This window comes from Procambarus clarkii, chromosome 7 (genome assembly GCF_040958095.1).
Source record: "Procambarus clarkii isolate CNS0578487 chromosome 7, FALCON_Pclarkii_2.0, whole genome shotgun sequence".
Lineage (NCBI taxonomy): Eukaryota > Metazoa > Arthropoda > Malacostraca > Decapoda > Cambaridae > Procambarus > Procambarus clarkii.
Genome location: NC_091156.1, coordinates 55,064,168 through 55,088,807, shown reverse-complemented (window position 1 = coordinate 55,088,807; position 24,640 = coordinate 55,064,168).

Here is a 24,640-nt window from a genome sequence, read left to right as displayed (position 1 = left end):
TTGTCTGCAAGGCCTTTCACGCCTCACAGTGGCGACTTTCTTCTGGAGGATGGATAGCGTTTACCCTGATGACTGGGTAATGGCGTCTCCTCGTGAGCACGACGCGAACAGGTCTGCTCGAGAGCTTCTCAACACGTGTACTGGCTTGCTCTCCTTCCCCGCTCCGCGTCTCGCGTTCATTAGACAAATTATTATCATGAATATTACTATTTCTCGCAGTAGTGCTTGAAATGTTCGAGACAGGACAGGTTTATTATTTATAAGAGTGAAATATTATTATTTGCCAGTTCAGTGATAGTAAACATGTAATGGGGAGGAATTAATGTCTCTCCATGGCATTCACTTGTGACGTTAATTTTTATTACTAGATAACTGCTATGACTCTAACGCTCTATTCGGCTTTAGTTGGAGGTCAATTTATCTGTAATTAATTATCACACAGAATGCCTTGGTTATAGAGAATCGAATTCAATTCTCAGATACATTGGATATAATGTGTTTATTGTAATGAAATCTGACGCAATACTGGCGTCGGGTGACGTGAGAATTCTAGCCTATTGCACAGATGAAATTATTAGTACATGTGAATTCTACGTTGTGTTAATTTTACTTACTACAATGATTAGTAGAATTAGTAATAATTAATGAGAAGACAACAGTGTTGTATTCGGTGTTGGCAATTTCCAACAAACGTCGCTCTTCATCCATGTACAGAAGAAACATCTAGCCAGACGATGAAAGGTTTTTGATGTCCTGCAGTGTCTGGTAAATCGGCTGGCATGGGCCGAAAGTAACAAGTTAGCCCGGAATACTGCGGGTACGACTACCTGTGTATCTTCCTCAGTAGATTGGAGATATTTCTGTGGGCACCTCCGACACAGTACTTCATTTTTTCAGAAATACTGGTCACCTTTTGCAGCGGAATCCATAGTACCGGCTAATACCTGCACTTGGGGGTCCTTCTGTTCTTCTATCAGGGTTGTTCAGGTCCAGTGTTCTGGTACGGGAGTCGAGTCCAGCAAGGTCGTGGGAGCATTATCAATAACCTGCAGGGTAGGTAGAGGGTTAAACAAGGTATTTAATTTCAATTGTGTTTGTGCCTGGGATCTAGTTTGTACGTCTACTACTGGTTTCACATCATATACCGGGTCTTCCACAACTAGGGGATGGTTATGCACCAAACCTAGAGCCAAGTCGTTGACCAGGATAACCTCTTTCTCCTCTATTGGAAGATTATCCACCACTGCTAATGTGCACTTGCCATTAAAGTACGATGACTCGAGATGTACTTTTACTAAAGGGGCAACTTACAATGTTGAGGGAAACCCGCCGAATATAACCTTTTGTTTCCCATTAATAGACACTTCCTTGGGTAACGAGTTTTTCAAAATCAGAGACTGGGCGACTCCACTATCTCTGATTACCACCACAGACTTAACCGTTTGGCCACTCGATACATACCCATGCAAAGTGTAGGGGGCAAACATCTCTGGTTTCTCTTTCTTCATCTCTAGCGACAGGGCGGCGACTGGTGGCGTCATACAGCTCACCAGCATAACCTCCCTATGCGGGTCGTTACTCGTTCTGCCTCGACACTTAGAAGCTATGTACTCTCTCCCCCCGCAGGTCCAACACACTAAGTCCCTCCTAGGACTAATTCTTCTAGGATTACCTGGGGTTGATTTTATGGCACCTCGTGGGACGGTCTAATCCTCCGGCTTATGCTTCATAGGTTGTTTTGAGTAGCTCTTCGGAACATACCTGGTAGAAGGCCGATGTTTAAGAATATACTCCTCAGCCATAGTGGCTGCCGCACTCATGGTTTCTACTTTCTGTTCTTCTAGGTATGTCTTCAGATCACCAGACAGACAATCTTTAAAGTCTTCTAATAGAATGAGCTGTTCAAGTTGCTCTTTTGTCTCTACCTTCCGAGAAGCACACCATTCGTGAAACAGTCGTTCTTTAATACTCGCAAACTCCATAAAGGTGTGCTTTGATGTCTTCTTTAGGTTACGAAACTTCTGCCAGTATGCTTCAGGCACCAACTGGTAAGCCATTAGCACCACCTTCTTGACAATGTCGTAATTACTGGAGTCATCCATCGACAACGTTAAGTATGCGATTTGGGCCTTTCCAGTCAAAACGGATTGGATCATATTGGCCCAATTTTCCCTCGGCCATTCAAATAATGCAGCTACCTTCTCAAAAGCGGCAAAGAACTTTGAGACTTCTTTCTCGTTAAACTTAGGAACCATTTTGATGTTCCTCACAGAATCAAAACTACTTATTTCCCTCCTACATCCTAACCTTAGCACTTCCAATTCGTGTCTCCTATCTCGCTCCTTATCTTCTCTTCTTTCTTTCCTTTCTCGCTCCTCTCTTCTTTCTTCTCTTTCTTACTCTTCTCTCTCTCTCCTTTCTTTCTCTTGTTTTCTTTCTTCTAGTTCTAGCTTTTTCCATTCTGTTTCATGATGGATTTCTAACTCACGCATTTTCACAGTCAATAGGCTCATGTTAAGTTCACTAGTGTCACTCACCATCATTTCTTTGGACTTCCTTTTCAGTGGAAACCATGACACTTTCCTTTTTACTCTACGCCTCACTTTCTTGCTTTTCATCGGTTTTTAAGTGCTTATGGACCTTCGAGAGGATCTTTACACGTGTATCCTGCTCACTCACTTAGATCCCTAAATAAGCACTTACCAACACTAATTGAGGCTTCCCAAGGTATTTCAATCTTGGACGGCAGTCTTCCCTGGTTCAGGAATTCCTGCACGTAGTACAAGTTATCGATGGTCTTTTTTTCTGCCATATTGTATTTTTTTCAAGTTGAGCCCAAGCATGCAACACTGCACTATTTTCAACACTACACCACAAACACAAAACGGAACGGGGAAGCTATACAAGGAGATCATACTTCATCTATTTAACCAATCCGATCAAACGCACTTGACAAGAAGTCGGATCCCACTGGGGATGCCAATTACGTTACGGCCACTTAGGACCAGTAACCAAGATCTTGGTTATATTACCTCTTTTAGAGTATCGGATCCCAAGTCGGTAGTAGGCTTTCAAGAACTGGCTGTAAAGCGCAATAAAGATATAAGGGGGGATAAACAATACACGCTTTTCTTCATCAATATATTCACCTCCACCATTAAATATATAAATAGACTACTTCTACACTTATGTACACTAGTGTCACTTTCACGCAGGACACAAATGCGTTTGCAGTGTTCACCAACTCTAGTGATTACGACGTCCCAGTACCTTATCCACTCGTACTGGACAACACTAGCAAGTTCACCTTTCTACACGGGTCAACCCACCCCACACTGTATCACGATGTGCCTACACCCCACCTTTCGCTCTCCAGCTACTCACTGGCAGAGGGCCTCAGCAACACGCTGACAAGGGCACCAAACAAACTCACACATGGGTAGCTAACCCCTCAGCAGAAGCCTCTAGCAGCTTGCTAGCAGCACTTCACACTAGGCATATCACTGTAATGTGACAAACTAGGCTGGTTGTAAGAATTATCCAGAATGGTTTATCTACAAGGGAGAATGGGAAGCTGGACCCGCGTGGTGACCCGGGACCTGACCCCAGGGAATTCGCGGTGAAAATAATTGACGCCTTATTCATAGTTTCGTATAATGAATCATCCTATAGTATTCACTTATTTAGAGAAATTAGCCTTTATTCATTTTGTATTAAAATTGTATTGTATAAGATTACTGGGTACAATATCAAGAGTATTCTAATTATTAGGAGAATGAGTTTAAGTCACCATCAGTGACGTCACTATCCATGACTAGACCTCGGCGCGGAAGAATTTGAGTGACCTGGCGGTCACAGGTCACAAGAGTTCCCACATTCAGTAATTTCTCAAAGGTTAAATAGCCATTTTATGATCGAGATTAGCTCTCCCTTAAGAAGCTTGTGTAATTTAACTTCAGTAAAATATTTCAACCAATCTGGATCAATTCAGTGCAACAGAGGTTAATTGTTAAACTTAAGCCTTGCTAGTAACTTGGTAAAACTTAGACTATGCGGAAGGATACAATGCTCTAGTCTGGGGAAGACCAGACGAGGAGAGATTAGTGTGTGATTGAGATCAACTGGGAGAGGTCAACGATCTCACCTCTCCCCCCAAGACCAGCAACAACATCTGAGCTGGTCAACATAGAGGTATAGTTGCTATTGTTATTTATAGGGATAGTCAATTCATTGCCAAGTAGGGAGTGGTAAATTGATAGGGAGTGCTCATCTTTAGATTTTGTTTTAGTTTTTCTTTTAATAAATTAATTAGTTAATAATCTGCATTTTCATTATTTCCATGTGTTTGTTATATGTATGTGAATTGGTCCTTGTCACGTGGTCCACACGAGGCAGAGTTGAATTGGACGCCGATTCTAACATCGAATCGGAATTCATCATTCCCGTTTAATTAATTCCACACTTAAGATCTTAAAGGGTATCGGTTATAGTGGGGATCAAGCCCCAAGGTTGATTAATTAGCATAATCGATCCAGACCTCGATCAGTGTTACTGGTCTGGTGGTGGCGGCGGAGGCGACTCTAGGGTTTTGCTCAAAGCCTAGGTCACGTCATACGGGTTGTAGAATCCTAAGTCGGTCAATCGTGTTAGGACCACGTGGCGTGGAGTGGCTTTAGTAAAAGTTTTGGAGTCCCTTGGTAGAGAATAAAATGTAAGAATACGGGTAGAGGGGGAAAAAGGAGGAAAGATCATTCGAGAACAAACCTCCCCCCCCCCGTGTTACAGTAACCCTTAATAGCCAATCCCGGGGTATGCCAATCGTCACCAACACCATATACTAGCAGCTAACACACTGCCGCGATCGACGGCAGTTTACTTAGTCTTCTTTCAGAACCAAGCTAAGGGTTCGAGTACTGCCCAAGGTAAACTGCCTTCCTCAGCACAATTGCCTCCACACGTCACTTCTTTGGACATAAAATCGTCATTAATGAGATGGGAAGTTGACGTTGTGCTTGTAGCACAACCTAGATGGCGCTGATCGTGACATGCCACGATCAGCGCCATTCACAGGTCATCCGCATCGACCTCTTTTTCTGACTAAGGCAGGAAACCAGAGTCTTTAATCGCTACCACGCCACCACCAACAGATGGCTCTGCCCACATAACGTTCAATACCAAAGATACTGGAGTGCCGACTCACAGATGGTGCTGTAATTGCATCCGACGATGATGTCGATACCCTAATATGGAGGAATACTTTTTTGAATCCTCCCACTTATTGCAGTTGTCTCTTCCTTGCAGGAATATTCTCCTTTGTGGTCTCGTTTGTAAACACTGTCTTTATCATGCGGTCTTTGTCCTTGTTATATCAGCCTAACGTGAAAAATTTCTCAATGTTATGTTCAGTCCCTTCCATCTCTAGCCCCTTTAGTAATTCATTCACTGCCGTTCTGTCCTTATCATTTCATTCTGTCCTACTGGAGCCTTCCTGCTCTGTAATACCCACAGCTAACCCTGATTTTTTTCTTTCCAGCAGCTGACTAGTGGTTCTGGCTTCCTGTGAGCTGGCTGCTTTCAGGGCTACCTACATGGATGTGGACATTGCTTCAGAGATCTATTTCAGCATTTTTGCAAATGTTGCTTGTACAATGGCATGTACAATGTACTTTTTCCATGATCTCTTTGGATGATTATCTGCGTCTCAGCCTCAGTATTAAAACCCTCTGTGTTGGTTTTAATCTCCTCCATTGCTGCTGTCAGCTCACTTTGCAAGTTGCTTATTTTATTCTTCATTTCCTGCATCTCCCTCCTGATATCCTCCAAAACTTGGGCAAACATTTCCTTCATTTTGTCACTTTGACGCGTGCCTGTAGCCTTGGTGCTTATTGCTACCATTTTTGTTTCTTTTCCTAATATGTTGTGATAGTGTTTGCCAGGCAGAGAGAGAGAGAGAGAGAGAGAGAGAGAGAGAGAGAGAGAGAGAGAGAGAGAGAGAGAGAGAGAGAGAGAGAGAGAGAGAGAGAGAGAGAGAGAGAGAGAGAGAGAGAGCGAGAGCAGAGAGCGAGAGACGAGACGAGAGAGAGAGAGAGAGAAGCAGAGAGAAGAGAGAGAGAGAGAGAGAGAGAGAGAGAGAGAGAGAGAGAGAGAGAGAGAGAGAGAGAGAGAGAGAGAGAGAGAGAGAGAGAGAGAGAGAGAGAGTGTATAATGGGAATAGAGAGGGAGAGGAGAGAGAGTGCTTGAATGTTTGTAGTAGGGAGGCTTGGGGAACTGAGGGGGTGTACTCACCTAGTTGTGCTTATGGGGGGTTGAGCTTTGGCTTTTTGGTCCCACCTCTCAACTGTCAATCAACTGGTGTGCAGGTTCCTGAGCCTACTGAGCTCTGTCATATCTACATTTGAAATTGCGTATGCTGTCTGCCTCACCACATCACTGCCTAGTGCATTCCATTTGTTAACTACTCTGACACTGAAAAAGTTATTTCTAATGTGTCTCTGGCTCATTTGGGTACTCAGCTTCCACCAGTGTCCCCTTGTTCGTGTTCTGCCCGTGCTAAAGTGTTTGACTTTTTTTACCCTGTCAATTCCCCTGAGAATTTTGTAGGTGTTTATCATGTCTCCCTTTTCTCTTCTGTCTTCCTGGGACGTGAATTTCACCTCCTTTAACCTTTCCTCGTAGCTCATACCTTTCAGTTCTGTGACGAGTCTGGTGGCATACCGCTGAATCTTCTCTAACTTTGTCTTGTGTTTAACTAGGTATGGACCCCAAGCTGGAGCTGCATATTCCAGGATTGGTCTGACAAGTTGTATACAGGGTCCTGAACGATTCCTTATATAAGTTTCTAAAGGCAGTTCTTATGTTGGCCAGTCTACCATATGCTGCTGATGATATCCTTTTGATGTGGGGCCTCTCGGGATTGATTTGGTGTGGTATCGACCCCCAGATCTTTCTCTCTATTTGACTCTTGTAGGATTTTACCTCCCAGATTGTACCTTGTGTTCAGCCTTCTTCTCCCTTCGCCTAATTTCATAACTTTGCACTTTCCTGAGTTGAATTTTAGTAGCCATTTTCTAGACTATTCATCCAGCTTGTCCAGGTTGTCCTGTAGTCTCTACCATCATCTGTCTTGATTCTTCTCATAATTTTTGAATCATCAGTAAACATTGAGATGAATGATTCAATGCCCTCTGGAAGATCGTTTACATATATTAGAAACAAGATGGGGTCAAGAACAGAGCCCTCTGGGACTCTGTACTTGGCCCACTCTCGCAACTCTGATGTCTCTCCCCTCACAGTTACTCGCTGTTTCCTGTTGCTTAGATACTCCCTTATCCACTGGAACACCTTACCTTTACTCCTGCCTGTTGCTCCAACTTTCGTAACAGCCTTTTATGGTGTATTGTGTGTGAGGGGACGGGTTGACACATCTAAACGTTCTACTAGTGTACGTGCATGTAATGCTCGCTGTGTACTGGAGTACGTGAATATCCGTGCACCTAAACTAGATTTGGCAACCCATACCCGAAACATCCCGTGTTTAGACTCACTGGACAGCCTAGGTCATCAGCATTCCAAATATGTTGCAATGGCCATTGTAGCGCATTTGTGGATACAGTTAGAGCAAGTAGCAGCTTTTATTGTGAAGAAAGAAAGGAGAAAGAAGTGAGAGCGGAGTGACAGGAAGGCGTGAAGTACCCCGGTGCAACCTGACCTCTTAAAAAGAACGTCGGTTTTGGCCGTTTGCCCGTTTGGCCGAATATGGACGTAATTTGAAAAAGAAAAAAAAAGAAAATATATTTGGGATTTTTTTTCAACAACAGTAAGTTAAGGGTCCTCTGATAGGTTAGATGGGCAGGAAATTCTCATAAAGTTTCAAAATGGTATGAAAAACGTTAATGGAAAGTTGCCTCTTCTAAGCTTGCAGAGTAAGCCGGACGACTCAAACAGAAAACGGAACAGTACGTCACTTTTGTGAGTCGATTTCATTTCAAATTACGTCCAAATTTGGCCATAGCGCGCATACGAGTGAAAAGTGACGTCATTTTTAAGAGGACGGGTTGACCACCCGCTCCATCACCATAGCAACACAGGCGGCCATCTTGGAGGCTTCCTTGAGACCCAAGGAAGCTGGCCTGTGGTTAGCCTGGGGGGGACTGACCAAAATACACTTTTCCTTGATAGGTTAGTTTGAGGAGGACCGGGAAAAGCCAGCACTCTTAGCACCCCCTAGCTGCATTACGCCATTCTGCATCGAGCCATCGCCTGTGGTAGACGTAATCTTCACTCAGTCAGCCAGCTGAGTACAGGTGTCGTAGGTGTTAGATACATCTTCAGTATCCAGCAACATCGACTTGGGTCCGTGGGAACATAGCAGAATCCGGGACCTCGTGGTATTTACGTGTGATAGCAAGGAAGTGCATTGAACAGAGTGTGAGACGTGGGTAAAGTTCATACGAGCAGGCGCAACTGACTCGTAAGTCCCCATCTCAGTTATCAAGCTATCTGATCTCCTGCTAGTGTCTTGTAGCAGTGTAGTGATCTGGGAATATCTTGCCGATGTGCAGGGCAGGTTTCCTATAAAAATTCGTGGGAATTTCGAGTGACAGTGACGCTCATAGTGTTTGGCGCTATCTTGTATGAACGCAACACTTCGCCCTGAGCCAGGTACAAAGCCGGCAGAGTGAGAAAGGGTACGAAGTGAGCTTAGCCACGCGAGACATCACGCTGGGCTACTACCTAGGCCAAGTCTGCCGCCTTGAGGAGGTGGCCACCTACAAGCGGTGTGTCTGTATATTGTAGAAGTTGTATGTGAGAGCCGGCTGCGTAATTGAGTAAGTACCCCCTTGGTGTATTGGTGAGATTTATCTCTAAGCCTGAATTCGAGGGTATGTGTTCTGCCCGCATAATCTCTAGAGCATCTGAGAGGTGAAGAGAAGCGCGGGCGCATGAAATTTTCACCACTATTTACGTCCTTGCTAGTGAAGGGAAGACTTGATCTGTTGTGTGCAGACGTACATGTACTCACCTAGTTGTGTTTGCGGGGGTTGAGCTCTGGCTCTTTGGTCCCGCCTCTCAACCGTCAATCAACAGGTGTACAGATTCCTGAGCCTATCGGGCTCTGTCATATCTACACTTGAAACTGTGTATGGAGTGAGCCTCCACCACATCACCCCCTAATGCATTCCATTTGTCAACCACTCTGACACTAAAAAAGTTCTTTCTAATATCTCTGTGGCTCATTTGGGCACTCAGTTTCCACCTGTGTCCCCTTGTGCGTGTTCCCCTTGTGTTAAATAGACTGTCTTTATCTACCCTATCAATCCCCTTCAGAATCTTGAATGTGGTGATCATGTCCCCCCTAACTCTTCTGTCTTCCAGCGAAGTGAGGTTTAATTCCCGTAGTCTCTCCTCGTAGCTCATACCTCTCAGCTCGGGTACATGTGTGTGTGTGTGTGTGTTCACACGGGAACACATTATATTTATATTAGACTTAGGACCGATTGGGCCGTCCTAGTGTGTTTTATATTCCAATCTGGTGGGATTTCATGTAATTTCATTTCTTGGTGATTTGTATTTGTTATGTTCTATGTCCGTGTAGTGTTTTGCAGCTGAGGAGTCCAGTTCCGGTCATCATTTCACGGTAGAATGAGAGTGTTGTAACACCGGGGATTTCCTGACATTTGATTATTGTGGAGTAATACGAGTGTCTGTTTTTATACTAGTGTTGTGTTTCTCAGGGCTGTGATAAATGTGATTATATATGTACGTATATGTGGCTGACCTGGTTAATGTAATTTTGGTAGATTTGTGGTGAAGTGTGAGTCACGTCGCTGTCAGGAGTGACAGCTGACTGCTGTCTGAGTAACGTAATTCACGGGAGTAATTATCGATCCGTGGGATCGCTAATCACTTGCCAAGTTGTCAAGAGTGTGTTACCTCCTAAGTGTTCCACATTAGCGTTTGACATTTGAAGGCTACAGGTGAGGTCAGCAGGTACGATATACATAATTGTATTGTCACAAAGCCTAGTGTGTCATTACTGTGGTTGCAGTAATTGGTTATTACAAGTGGTCTGTAGTGAGGTGTTTGGCCGGTTTCTAATATAGTGAAATTAGAACACCGTGTATGTGTCATTGCAACGGGGTTGTAAACTGTTGGGCCGTGATTGTTAATAGTGTTATTGATCAATCACCGAGTTTGTTATTGTAGTTCAGTAAATTGTATGTGCCGTGCTCTAGTGGTTTAGAGCACCGTGGGTGTTATTTACCGGTGTTCTGCAGTAACTGTAAATTGCAACCGGATTGTAATCGTTTAAATCACCGTGTGTTGTGATTTATTTTGTCGTGGGTGAACTCCTCATTGGGACGAGTACTTGGTGTTATTTTTCCTGTATATTTGGTTGTCATCGAAGTCCAGTATTCAGTGAACATTGATTGAGAGGCAATTAATGTAACGTAACCAAGGGAACACCCATTGCTTATAGAGAAATTGTTCTAGGACAAGTTAAGTAACGTAAGGTACGTTTGGGTTAATTACTTTTTAAGGAACAGCTGTTTTAGTTGGTCAGGGAGCCTAGCCAAAAGGCCACTTCAGGAGAAGTCAGACAGGTTGCAGGAATTCCGGGAGGGGTGAAGTCTTGCATTTTAAGTACTGTCTGTTGCATATTATCTGTCAGTTTAACTCTGATCAGGGTTGATCGACTTACACGAAGGCTCCAATGTTTCATTACCGTAGCGTTTGTTATTAATATCTGTCAGTGGACAAGTAATTTGACTGACTCTTGGATGAGTGACATCTTTGTAAAGTAACGTAGACATAGTTATTACCTATTGGTCTATGGGATTGCACTAGTCACTTGAGTTCCTTGGGGTATGGATGGCCCCAGAGGGAATTCGTGTCATTGATGTCATATTGCTGAGCCAGTGTGAAAGGTGACGTATTTGTGTATTATATTAATTAAGTATTGATCTTCGGGATAGTAATTAAGTGGTCGAGGGTGATTGCCGTTCTCTTAGCACTTTGGCATAGAATTTGTAGAAAACTATCGAGGTACGATAGTAACCAATAACGTAACTCGTACAGGGATTAATCAGCTGTCGTAGTACAAGGATTAATTTAGATTACTCAATGAATGCTCGGCGTGTAGAATCTTTGTGTAATTCTGAGTTAACTGAGTAAGTTAAGGGAGCCGGTCTGCCGAGCGGACAGCACGCTGGACTTGTGATCATGTGGTCCTGGGTTCGATCCCAGGCGCCGGCGAGAAACAATGGGCAGAGTTTCTTTCACCCTATGCCCCTGTTACCTAGCAGTAAAATAGGTACCTGGGTCAGCTGTCACGGGCTGCTTCCTGGGGGTGGAGGCCTGGTCGAGGACCGGGCCGCGGGGACACTAAAAAGCCCCGAAATCATCTCAAGATAACCATCTCCAGATAACCATCTCAAGATAACTAGTGATAGTTGTACAGTTTGATTTGTTTACGGGAGACAAGATTAAGTTAACGTAAGTGTTACTTTAGTATTAACGAAATAAATTAGTCGTCCGAGGGACAGAGTGTTAACGTACCAACTCGTCCTCTTAAAAATAACGTCACTTTTGGCTCGTATGCGCACTACGGCCAAATTTGGACGTAATTTGAAATGAAATCGACTCCAAAAGTAACGTACTGTTCCGTTTTCTGTTTGAGTCGTCCGGCCGACTCTATAAGGTTAGAATAGGTGACTTTCAATTCACGTTTTTCTTAACGTTTTGAAACTTTATGAGAATTTCCTTCCCACCTAACCTATCAGAGGACCCTTAACTTACTGTTGTTGAAAAAAAAAATCCCAATTTTATTTTCATTTTTTTCCATTTTCAAATTATGTCCAAATTCGGCCATACGGGCAAACGGCCAAAAGCGACGTTCTTTTTAAGAGGACAGGTTACCGTTAAGAATTGAACTGAGGAGAGTTGCTGGAGTTACCAGTAACCCCATTAGTCATTGTCATGTTATTGATAGGCTACTAGTTTCAGTGCATTGCAACTGCCATTGTAGGGGAGGGCAACAAGAAGCGTAGAGTAACTGGAGGAGGTTACTAGAGGCGTGTCTTACAGATTAGTATGTTTTGCTTGATTGCATCATCTATGAACACTCAGTATGTTCAAGTTAGTTCATTTATCCATCACTCATGGCTGGTGTCTAGCTGTCAGTAAAGGTGTCACTGGAAGGATTTCGAGTAACGTCAGTGATATTTCTTTCGTTGTTGTAGTAGTTAATACTTTGTTGAATAAACTGTATTGTTATATTCAACACTTTTTCGTCTTTTCGTACACCCCACACATTTTATTGCTCTATATGTGTTCTGCCACGTTGCCTGAAATTATTATTGCTATTCATTTTGAGACTGCCTTTGAGAATTGGGCTTAATTCATAGCACCACACAACAAATTAAATGTTGTGAGAACCCATGACGTATTCGGTAGATTCGATCCGGCGATTTGCGAAGGTCGACGGCTAAATGAAGGGGATTTCAAGTTTTTGAGGTCTCGGTGTTTGCACGCGCCTAGTCAATTGTTCTATAGTCTCTAGAGTGAGAAATGAGCTGCTTACTACACTTAGCGTGTTAGCTAATCACATCCTTCCTCAGGAGACACATCTAGACTTTCAGTTTAAAGTCGACCGATGTAATACTAGAATATGAAGACACGGGAATAAGAATAAATTAAAATATTCATGTGATGGTGAGACTGGTGTGGTGGTGGTGGTAGTGATGGTGAGACTGGTGTGGTGGTGGTGGTGGTAGTGATGGTGAGACTGGTGTGGTGGTGGTGGTGGTGGTGATGGTGAGACAAGTGTGGTGGTGGTGGTGGTAGTGATGGTGAGACTGGTGTGGTGGTGGTGGTGGTAGTGATGGTGAGACAAGTGTGGTGGTGGTGGTGGTAGTGACGGTGAGACTGGTGTGGTGGTGGTGGTGGTAGTGATGGTGAGACTGGTGTGGTGGTGGTGGTGGTAGTGATGGTGAGACTGGTGTGGTGGTGGTGGTGGTGGTAGTGATGGTGAGACAAGTGTGGTGGTGGTGGTGGTAGTGACGGTGAGACTGGTGTGGTGGTGGTGGTGGTAGTGATGGTGAGACTGGTGTGGTGGTGGTGGTGGTAGTGATGGTGAGACTGGTGTGGTGGTGGTGGTGGTGGTAGTGATGGTGAGACAAGTGTGGTGGTGGTGGTGGTAGTGACGGTGAGACTGGTGTGGTGGTGGTGGTGGTAGTGATGGTGAGACTGGTGTGGTGGTGGTGGTGGTGGTAGTGATGGTGAGACAAGTGTGGTGGTGGTGGTGGTAGTGACGGTGAGACTGGTGTGGTGGTGGTGGTGGTGGTAGTGATGGTGAGACAAGTGTTGTGGTGGTAGTGATGGTGAGACAAGTGTTGTGGTGGTAGTGATGGTGAGACAAGTGTGAGGGTGTTGGTGGTATTGACGGTGAGACAAGGGTGGTCGTGTTGGTACTCACCTAGTTGTACTCACCTAATTGTGCTTGGTGGGGTTGAACTCTGGCTCTTTGGTCCAGCCTCTCAACTGTCAGTCAACTGATGTACAGATTCCTGAGCCTACTGGGCTCTATCATATCTACACTTGAAACTGTGTATGGAGTCAGCCTTCACATCACTTCCTAGTGCATTCCATTTATTAACTACTCTGACACTGAAAAAAATCTTTCTAACGTCTCTGTGGCTCATCTGGGTACTAAGTTTTTACTTGTGTCCCCATGTTCGTGTCCCACCCGTGCTGAAGAGTTTGTCTTTGTCCACCCTGTCAATTCCCCTGAGAATTTTGTAGGTGGTTATCATGTCTTCCCTTACTCTACTGTTTTCCAGGGATGTGAGGTTCAGCTCCTTTAGCCTTTCCTCGTTGCTCATTCCTCTCAGTTCCGGGACGAGCCTGATGGCATACCGCTGAATCTTCTCTAATTTTGTCTTGTGTTTAACTAGGTATAGACTCCAGGCTGGAGCTGCATACTCCAGGATTGGTCTTACATAAGTGGTATACAGGGTCCTGAACGATTCCTTACACAAGTTTCTATAGGCAATTCTTATGTTGGCCAGTCTAGCATATGTCGCTGAGGATATTCTTTTGATGTGGGCCTCTGGGGACAGGTTCGGTGTGATATCAACCCCCAGATTTTTCTCTCTATTTGACTCTTGCAGGATTTCACCTCCCAGATGATACCTTGTGTTCAGCCTCCTGATCCCGTCGCCTAATTTCATTACCTTACACTGTCCTGAGTTGAACTTTAGCAGCCATTTTCTAGACCATTCCTCCAGTTTGTCCAGGTCATCCTGTAGTCTCTGTCTATCTTCATCCGTCTTGATTCTTCTCATAATTTTTGCATTATCAGCAAACATTGAGAGGAAAGAGTCTATACCCTCCGGAAGATCGTTTACATATATTAGAAACAGGATGGGTCTAAGTACTGAGCACTGTGGGACTCCGCTGGTGACATCTCGCAACTCTGATGTCTCCCCCCTCACCGTTACTCGCTGGTGGTAGTGACAGTGAGACAATTGTGGTGGTGGATGGTGGTATTGACGGTGAAAAAAGTGTGGTAGTGGTAGTGACATTGAGACAGGTGTAATGGGTGGTGGTAATAACGGTGAAACAAGTGTGGTGGTGGTGATGGTAGTGACGGGGAGACAAGAGTGGTGTTAGTGGTATTGACAGGGAGACAAGTGTGGTGGTAGGTGGTGGTAGTGACAGTGACAAGTGTGGTGGTGGGTGGTGGTTGTGATGGCGAGACATGTGTGGCAGTAGTGGAAGTGACGGTGAGACAATTGTGGTTGTGGTGGTGGTAGTGACGGTGACAGGTGTGGTGTTTTTTTTTTGGGGGGGGGGGGGTGTTACGGCCCTACTGGGACGCAACCGGGTTCTTCTCTGATGGTAGTAGAGTTTTGGGTATCCGGCCCCAAGTTAGTAGAGGCTTTCAAGGGGTGTGTTCCGTAACGCAAGTAAAACTAAAGGGGGAGGGATACAAATATTCCAATTTATATATATATACTTCCACCACCATAATTTAAAGTCATAAAAGGGAATTATTACTACACAATGTACAATGAGGTCTCCCTCTCTGAAGACGCTCAACACTCTGTGATGCTTCTTCTAGGTAGCCCTGGTCTCGACTTCCGTGGCTCACGATGAATCCACGATAACTCTACGACGAATCTACCCTGGCTACAGGCCACCCAAATCACAGTCCCACTGGGTGCTTTGTCGTGGAGGCCTTCAACCACAATCCAGCCTGTAGCTGGTAGGTACCGATCAGCTCCGCTGTATAGGCCACTCCACAACTAATACTAGGGTTGCGAGCCCTAGGCAGGAGCTTCCTGTGACTCGCTAGTCACTCTCCTCAAACAGCACCACAGTGGCTAGTCTCTTCCACCAGCCAGCCCCGGATAAAGCGATTCCCGACACTGCCACACCTCAGGCAGGCTATTACACTCTCAACAGAGTTCATCCGGGGGTGGCTCACAGCTTCTTCAAAGCAGACTCGTGAAGACACCTTGGCTGCCTTGGGTAGACTGATCCATCGTCCAACACAGCAGTCCCAGGTCGACTCTGCAATCAGACACGTCATTAATACTGGGACGCTTCACTCACAAGCTTAGACAGAAACGTCCACCTCTGCACTCCATAGATGGCGTTCACTGTCTAAGTACCACCTCACCAGAGGTCAGCAGTGGCTACGTCATGAGCCAACTAGGACAGGAATCCAGCACCTGTTGCCGGCACCATCCTGTCGTCGTCCATTTGGAGTGGGTTTCGAGAGCGGACTCACAGATGGCATTGTCGTCGCTGCTCTGTGCTCCGACGCTGGACTCGGGTCCGTAACAGGGGGAGTAAAGAGGAAGGAGAGGCATAGGTGAAGGGAAGTATAGAAGTGGGAAATACAGTGACAGGTATGAAAGCAGGCGGGCTGTCCACCTTGCTGACACGATGTGTGGGTGTTGACAGCTAAGCTAAGCTGGCTCACTCTTGTCAGGTAGCTGTGAGTGTGTGAGAGGTTCTACACATGTGTTTCACCATATATCGATGTCCATAGATGAATACTGTGTAGCATTCATATATACACACTCCGATGCTTCCACACATGTTGTTCTGTTTAAGGCTCTTTGTTTTATTATTATTATTTATCGAGTTGTTCATACACACATATTATTATTTATCGAGTGTTTCATACACACATATTATTGTTTATCGAGTTGTTCATATATACACATATATGAACTATTCATATATGCACATATATATCTCATCTGGGGATTATATACTGTGGGGTGGGGTTTTCATCCAGAGAATCGAGGCTCTTGGGGTTGGGGTAGGTCAGCTGTATATATGTTGAATAGAGTCGGGGAGAGGCAGCTTCCTTGTGGTACTCCACTTTTCAGTTCTATTACGTCACCCAAGTAGCTGCCGATATTAAGCCTAGCAGTTCTATTGTCTATAAAGCTGCAGAGAGTAGCAGTAAATCTCTCAGGTAGCCCTAGTTCAGATATCTTATATTTTAGGCCTGTGTGCCACACTTTATCGAAGGCTTTCGAGACGTCCCTAAGCACTATATTACACTGATCTTTTTTCGACACTGCGTTGGCTATATGCTCGTAGATCAGGGCTATAGCTGTATGGGCCCCTCTGCTGTTTCTAAACCCATGCTGCCTGGTGTTGTATTTCCCTTTCTCTTCCATGTACTTCACAAGTCTCTGATTGATAATTTTTTCGAATATTGTACCTGGTACTTCGAGGAGGGAAATTGGCCTGTAGTTTTCAGTATGGGATGGGGGTTTACCTGGCTTGGGGATTAATCTTACTGTGGCATTCTTGAAGTATGTGGGGAATAGTCCAGATGCAAGAGCTGCATTTAAGATACATGTGTATTGATGGAGTGCAATCACAGGTAGGTTGGATAATACCATCTTATTTATTTTGCTTATTTATTTGTGGTGGTGGTAGTGACGGTGAGACAGGTGTGGTGGTGGTAGTGACGGTGAGACAGGTGTGGTGGTGGTAGTGACGGTGAGACAGGTGTGGTGGTGGTAGTGACGGTGAGACAGGTGTGGTGTGTTATGGATCACAGTCAGTGCCCCCATAATAATATGTTATGAGCTATGCTGTTATGAGTCGCGGTCCCCATTCCAATGTTAAAAGACACAGACAAGAACCTCCACTTAATTGTTAAGAGAGAGTAACCTTCGGCATCACTGGAACACATAGCCTGGCCAAATATACATATCATGGTTCTAGGGGAGTGAAAGGCTAGCAACAAATATTAAAGTTTACTGGCATTAATATATCAATCCACATAACATTAAAAAATAATACATTCTACTGATACCACACACTATTACTTTATATTCAGCTTCTCATCAGCTAGCAATGATACATCAAATACAGGTCTGGAAACTGCATCAATCAACACGAGTTGACACCAGGAACTTTGCCTGGCGCAGTGGAACACTAGCGCCTATATGCTGCAAATACCAAAACAGGGTGGTGGTGTAACTACCAGTAACACATGAGGAATGAAGAAACAATATCACTCAGAGCACCATGACATTACTTAAGTTCCACAGAAAGACATATAAAACCTCTACCACCTTGTACACATGTTGAATAACAGTAGAAATTATCCATGTTTATACATACTGTTGCATGATACTAAATCTAACAGGCACTAGATTTGTGCCCCCAAATAACGTCACAAATCTCTGACCAGAACGCTACACATGAGCTCGTCTGGGAAAGTCAAGGAGTAATGGCGCCTTGAGCCAGCCTGCCTGTGGGCGACACTATCCAAACTCCCTGAGTCAACTGACCCTCAACTTTCAACTCTCTCTAGCTCATTTACAGACATAACTCACTCATGAACTTCTAATTTAATATACGGCAAAGTAAAGAGTATAAAGCACAACCTTACATAATAAGAATTCAATACATTAGAGAATTTATCAGGATATAAACATATGTACACAAAGATTTCATATTGATAAGACATGGTAACTCTGGCGCAAGTCGGTACATCACGGGGTGGGGGGTGGGGGGAGAGGAAGTGGGATTAGGGAGGATTCAATGACGTTGGCCAACTGTTTATACTTGTGTATACATGAATATAAAGTGAAGTAGATATATAAAACATGTGTATCAAAAGCTTGTCTAGGTGGAAAACATTTCTCAGTGCCATAATTTCTTTAAATGTCATGACAAGAGGACAATGCAAGGTACAACACTAAAATGGAAACTACGCAATATACATGTGAGTAATACATCCGAGACCTAAATGTATATATTCTCTATCATGGTCCACATTATGTTACATATACAGCACTTATGTAGCATTACATACAATAAGCATACAAGGATGTTTTTCAAACTTCATGACATTAGGCTACTGCTACAACTATACCTCTAAATATATATCCACAATTACATGGCATACATCTTTGATACTGAAATATAATGTACTTAGTTGTGTATGCCATACATTGACAATACATAAAGTTAGAATAATATACTATCACAAAAGAATAGATACTACTTAAAATATTCGTGATACGAGGCTATCAACCAAGATATCACTGTATAGTTTGAGCACATCATACACCATTCTGAGTATGATCATACTAGTGTATACGTGGTCATAACATCCCTCCATCGCAATAAATGAGTACAATGTGAGACACAGTGTACACACTCTTACAGACATGGACCGCAAAAACACACATTATGAATAATACATATATATTCACAATAATCTACATGAACTGCACAAATATACGGTGCAAGCACAAATACCGTATTAACTACTACAGTATACAGAATATATATATAATATATATAATATGAATATAACATCATCAAGCTTTAAATCAATTACATGTAACTCAGCACTTACAAGTAATTATTATCATTATCTCATGATGGTAAATCAGGAAATTTTAGGGTGGGTCTTCAACATAGGTTTTCACGGGGAAACTTTTAGACAAGGCATCAGCCAGAACATTTAACTTTCCTGGAATATAATGAATATGGAGATTGAATTCCTGCAGATACAAAGACCACCTCAAAATTTTTTGATTATGGATTTTCACTCTTGTTACGGCCCTCTCGGGACGCAACGGGGTTCTCACTCTGATGTTGTTAGAGGAAGATATATGTATCCGTTCCCAAGCCAGTAGTGGCTATCAAGGGATGAGATCCGTGACGCAAGTAACTTAAAAGGGAGTAGGGAAAGAAAGTGAAGAACTTAATATTATAATTAACACCATCACCGTTTAAATATATAAAATAAAAGAGTGCACAAGGGGGAGGGGTATTAACACTAAACAAGGGGATTATCCACAATGTAGTCTTCTGCTGAAGACTGGATCAAGAAGCTAGGTGCTGAGTCCGCGGTGCTTTCTTCGTGGCCTCAAGACGTGTCCTCTGAGAATGCCGAGCCTACCCTGGCCACAGGTCAGCCACAACACAGGTCCACTGGGGGCACCGTCGTGGAGGCCGTCAACCACACGTCCAGCTGGTCTGCTGGCAGGTACTGAGCCACCAAGGCTGGTACGGCCACTCCACGAACGATATAAGGGGTACGCCCTAGACAGGAGTCTCGTGTGATATCACAAATCACCCTCCTGTCCTCAATACCCCAGTGGATTATCGTCTCCAACAGTCGGTCCCGGGTAAATCCTTTCACTGCCACTCCACTGGCAGGCTAACACACCACAGTGTTCTTCCGGGGGGACGACGTCACAACAGCTGCAGCAAACTTCACCGTATGGAGACTGGCTGCCTCGGGTAGACTGACTCCACTTCCATCACAGTGGTCCCAGGTCGGCTCTGTAAGCAGACACGTCATCAATAACTGGGACACTAATACACTTCACTCACGGGCTCGGGCACAAACACCTGACGTATCCGGTCCATAGATGGCGCTGTCGTCGGAGCACCACCTCACCAGAGGTCAGGAGCGGCGGTGTTGAGCACGGAACCAGACTGGAAACTGGTCCTCGAGGCCAGTACACGCTGTCCTCACCAGGTGTCGTCGTCCGTTTGGCGGGGGTTTCGGGAGCTGACCCACAGATGGCGTGGTTGTCACTGCTCCTTGCTCGGACGCTGGATCCGGGTTCGTAACAACTCTGTCAATAAATATTAAAGGATTATGGTCAGTATATACATCAACCTTATTTCCATGTAAATATACTTCAAACTTCTTGCATGCCAACACAAGAGCATAAGCCTCCTTCTCAACAACAGAGTAATTTCTCTCAGTACTAGGGAACTTTCTCGAAAAATAGTTTACAGGATGCTCAACATTATCACATCCAGTCTGGAGTAGGACAGCACCTGCACCCAAATCAGAAGCATCTATATACGTGATAAAAGACTTAATAAAATCAGGACTAGCGTGGACTGGGGATGAAGATAAGATACCTTTTAAACGATAAAAGGCTTCTTGACACTATGGAGTCCACTTAAATTTAGTTCTCTGCTGCAACAAATCAGTCAGAGGTGAAGCTACCATAGAAAAGTTCTTACATTACCTACGGTAATAGACACACATCCCTAAAAATCGTTGAACTTGTTTTTTTGTTAGTCAAGATAGGATAATTAACAATGACATTAATTTTATCAGATAAAGGCATGATACATTGAGACCTTGACCAACCTCGTGACCTAGATAAACAATTGTACCTCTAGCAAAGTTACACTTCTTAGGGTTAACAGTAAGATTGGCTTCTTGCAACTTAGCAAACAACAAATTTAAACCCTGTAAATGGTCTTGCCAAGAATCACTACACAAACCAGTTTCATCTAAATAAGCACGGAAATTGGGAATATCCTGCAACAACAAATTCATTTTTCTCTGGAAAGTTGCTGGGGCATTCTTAAGACCAAAAAGCATAACGTTATACTGAAAACAACTATCAGGTGTTACAAAAGAAGAGTCTTGGGTTAGCTTTGATCGTGAGCAGACGTGTAGGGTCAGTGGGCCGCGTTAACCGAGGGAACAATAGGGTTCAAGGGAGCGGGTGTACTGTGCAGTGAGAATCGGGACAGTGTAAATTGAACAGTGGCATTGTAATGCAACACATTGATCACATCTCGTGGTGAATTATCTTAGTGAATTTAGAAAAGATAGCTAGTGAAGATCGACTTCTTGAGGCAGCATCAGTTGCATCAGCCGGGACCCACATGGAGACCTGAAGACCTCACCGGACTACCGACGACCCGCCGTGTATTCACCTAGAGTGCTTGTGGAGGGCTGGCTGGTAAGTGTCTCTCATAAGTCTCCAACAGTGTACAAGGTTTATATAATATCATATCATAGACACTATTGCATTCCATTCAATAATACAATCGTAATAATACAATCGTGGTAGACAGGTAACAGGGACAGCAACTGTGAGCTCACTGGGAACCCAGATAAGCCGCAAATCCCCCCCCCACCCACCGTAATCTCAAGACTACACCTCACCCACCTCTTAACCCCCCATCTCACTCTCCCAACACACTCCCCCCTCCGCCCCCACCACGCCCACTCTCCCAAAACACTCCCCCCCCCCACCACACCCACTCAAACTAGGACTATTCTTGCTCTCTCTCTCTCTCTCTCTCTCTCTCTCTCTCTCTCTCTCTCTCTCTCTCTCTCTCTCTCTCTCTCTCTCTCTCTCTCTCTCTCTCTCTCTCTCTCTCTTTCTTTCTTGCTCTCTCTCTCTCTTGACAAGGGCAAAATGGCAGGTGGACGCAACAGGGACACAGGGAACAGCCAAAGAGACCAAACGAGGGACATGTTAACCCAAGTTCTGGAGGAATTCAGAAAGGAGATGCAGGAAATGAGGATTACAATTAACAACCTGCAAAGTGAGCTGACATCAGCAAGGGAGGAGATCAAATCCCTCACAGAGAAAAATAAAGAGAACGAGTATCAGATTATCATCCAAAGGGAAGGTGGGAATGTTACATTGGAAGGAAATGCCTCTGTATCTGAAACATTTGCAGACATACTGAAAAAGAGCTCAGAAGCTATGGACACAGTGAGGGAGGTAGCCATGCAAGTTGCTACCTCACAGGAAGCAGCAAGGTGCACCACTCAGCTGCTGGAGAGAAAAGATCAGTGGTAGTTGTTGGCATCAAAGAACAGGAAGGATCCAACAGGCAAGAATGGAATAGCAAGGATAGAGAGGCAGTACAGGGGCTACTGAAGGGGTTACAGATGGAAGGGGCTGAACGAAACATTGAGAAGGTTTTCAGGTTGGGCTGGTACAACAAAGACAGAAACCGACTTGTAAAGGTGGTGTTTACAAACGAAACCACGAAGGAGGATATTCTCGAAAGGAAGAGTCAACTGCAGCATGTGGAGGGATACAAGAAAGTATTCCTGCAGAGGGACAGGACGAAGGAGGAGAGAGCCAGGGCAGCAGAGGCAAGGAGGAAGCACAGGGAGAGAGGAGCAAACCAGGAAATCACAGCCCCCAACACAACAGTCCTAGAGACAAGAGGCGAACCCAAAACCAGCATCCCAGCAACACTAGAGGGGAGGGCAACACCACCACCCCCCTCTGCATAGAAACCCTCCCTTCCCCTCACCCTACCTACCCCCACCCAACCCTCCCTCCCCCCCACCCCATTCTTACCCTGTCATCCTTTCCCCATTCCCATCTTCTCCCCCCTCCCATCTTCCCCCCCCGTCCCCCCTCCCCCTTCATCCCATACCCTCCCTATCCCTCCTCCCCCCTCACCCCGTATCCTCCATGTCCCCCCTATCTCCTTAACCCACACCCTACCTGTCCCCCCTTCCCTGAACCCCCCCCCCCTCACCCTAAACTCCTCTGAGACCCTGCAAACCACCTCACAGATCATCTCACCCACTGAAAAGCTTCCCACACCAGCAGAATGCTCGCCAAGAAAGGGACAAGAAAATGAACTGAAGAAAGTGAGCTTCAAGGCAATGTACACTAACATAGATGGAATTACAAATAAAACAAGTGAACTCGGAGAATGGGCACTAGAAGTAAACCCAGACATAATAGCACTCACAGAAACAAAGCTAACAAACACCATAACAAATGCAGTGTTTCCACAGGGCTACTATGTAGTGAGGAAAGAGAGAGAATGGAGAGGAGGAGGTGGTGTAGCTTTGCTACTAAGAGAAGGTTGGAGTTTCGAAGAGATGGTAATTCAGAACTGTGAAGGTTTCAGTGACTACATATCAGGCACCATAGCAACTGGAGGACAGAAAATTATGGTAGTAGTCATATATAACCCCCCACCGAATGTCAGAAGACCCAGACAGGAATATGATAGAAACAACTTGGCCACCATCAATATAATAGAGAGAGCAGCTTCTGTGGCTAGCAGGAACGGATCCAGGCTACTAATCTTGGGAGACTTCAACCATGGAAAGATAGATTGGGGGAACAGAGACCCACATGGAGGCCCAGACACATGGAGAGCTAAGCTGCTGGATGTGGCAGCAAGAAACTTTCTAAGTCAACACGTCAAGGGACCGACAAGAACGAGAGGAGGGAATGAACCAGCCTTGCTTGATCTGATATTTACCATAAATGAGTCGGATATAAGGGAAGTTAAGTTGGAAGCCCCCTTGGGAATGAGTGATCATAGTGTATTGAGCTTTGAGTACCTGGTTGAGCTAGGAATTATCACCCCCAAAAAAGAACTGGGAAACAAAGGGCTGGCGTACCGAAAGGGAAACTATGAGGAGATGAATAAATTCCTGTGGGATATACATTGGGACACAGAACTCGGAACCAAGTCCGTACAAGACATGATGGACTATGTCACCCAAAAATGTCAGGAGGCTGTAAGCAGGTTTGTCCCAGCCCAACAGGAAAAAACAGAGAAGCAAAGGAAGAATCCGTGGTTTAATAAGGAATGTATGAAAGCAAAGGAGCTGAACAAAAGGGCATGGAGGAACTTCCGTAATAACAGAACACCAGAAAGTAGAGAGAGATACCAGAGAACCAGGAACGAGTATGTTAGTGTGAGAAGAGCAGCTGAGAAACGGTATGAAAATGATATAGCTAATAAAGCCAAGACCGAACCAAAGCTACTACACAGTCACATCAGGAGGAAGACAACAGTGAAGGTGATGAAACTTAGGGTGGGCGAGGACAGGTACACAGAGAATGACAAAGAAGTGTGTGAAGAACTCAACAAAAGGTTCCAGGAGGTCTTTACAATAGAACAGGGAGAAGTCACGGCGCTAGGAGAGGTGGCAGCAAACCAGGTGACCTTGGAAAGGTTTGAAATTACAAGAGATGAGGTCAAGAAGCACCTATTGGAGCTGGATGTGAGAAAAGCTGTTGGGCCGGATGGAATCTCACCATGGGTATTGAAAGAGTGTGCAGGAGCACTTTGCTTGCCACTCTCCATAGTGTATAGTAGGTCACTGGAAACGGGAGACCTACCAGAAGAATGGAAGACTGCTAATGTAGTACCAATATTTAAAAAGGGTGACAGACAAGAGGCACTGAACTACAGGCCAGTGTCCTTAACTTGTATACCATGCAAGGTGATGGAGAAGATTGTGAGAAAAAACCTAGTAACACATCTGGATTGAAGAGACTTCGTGACAACCCATCAACATGGGTTCAGGGAGGGTAAATCTTGCCTT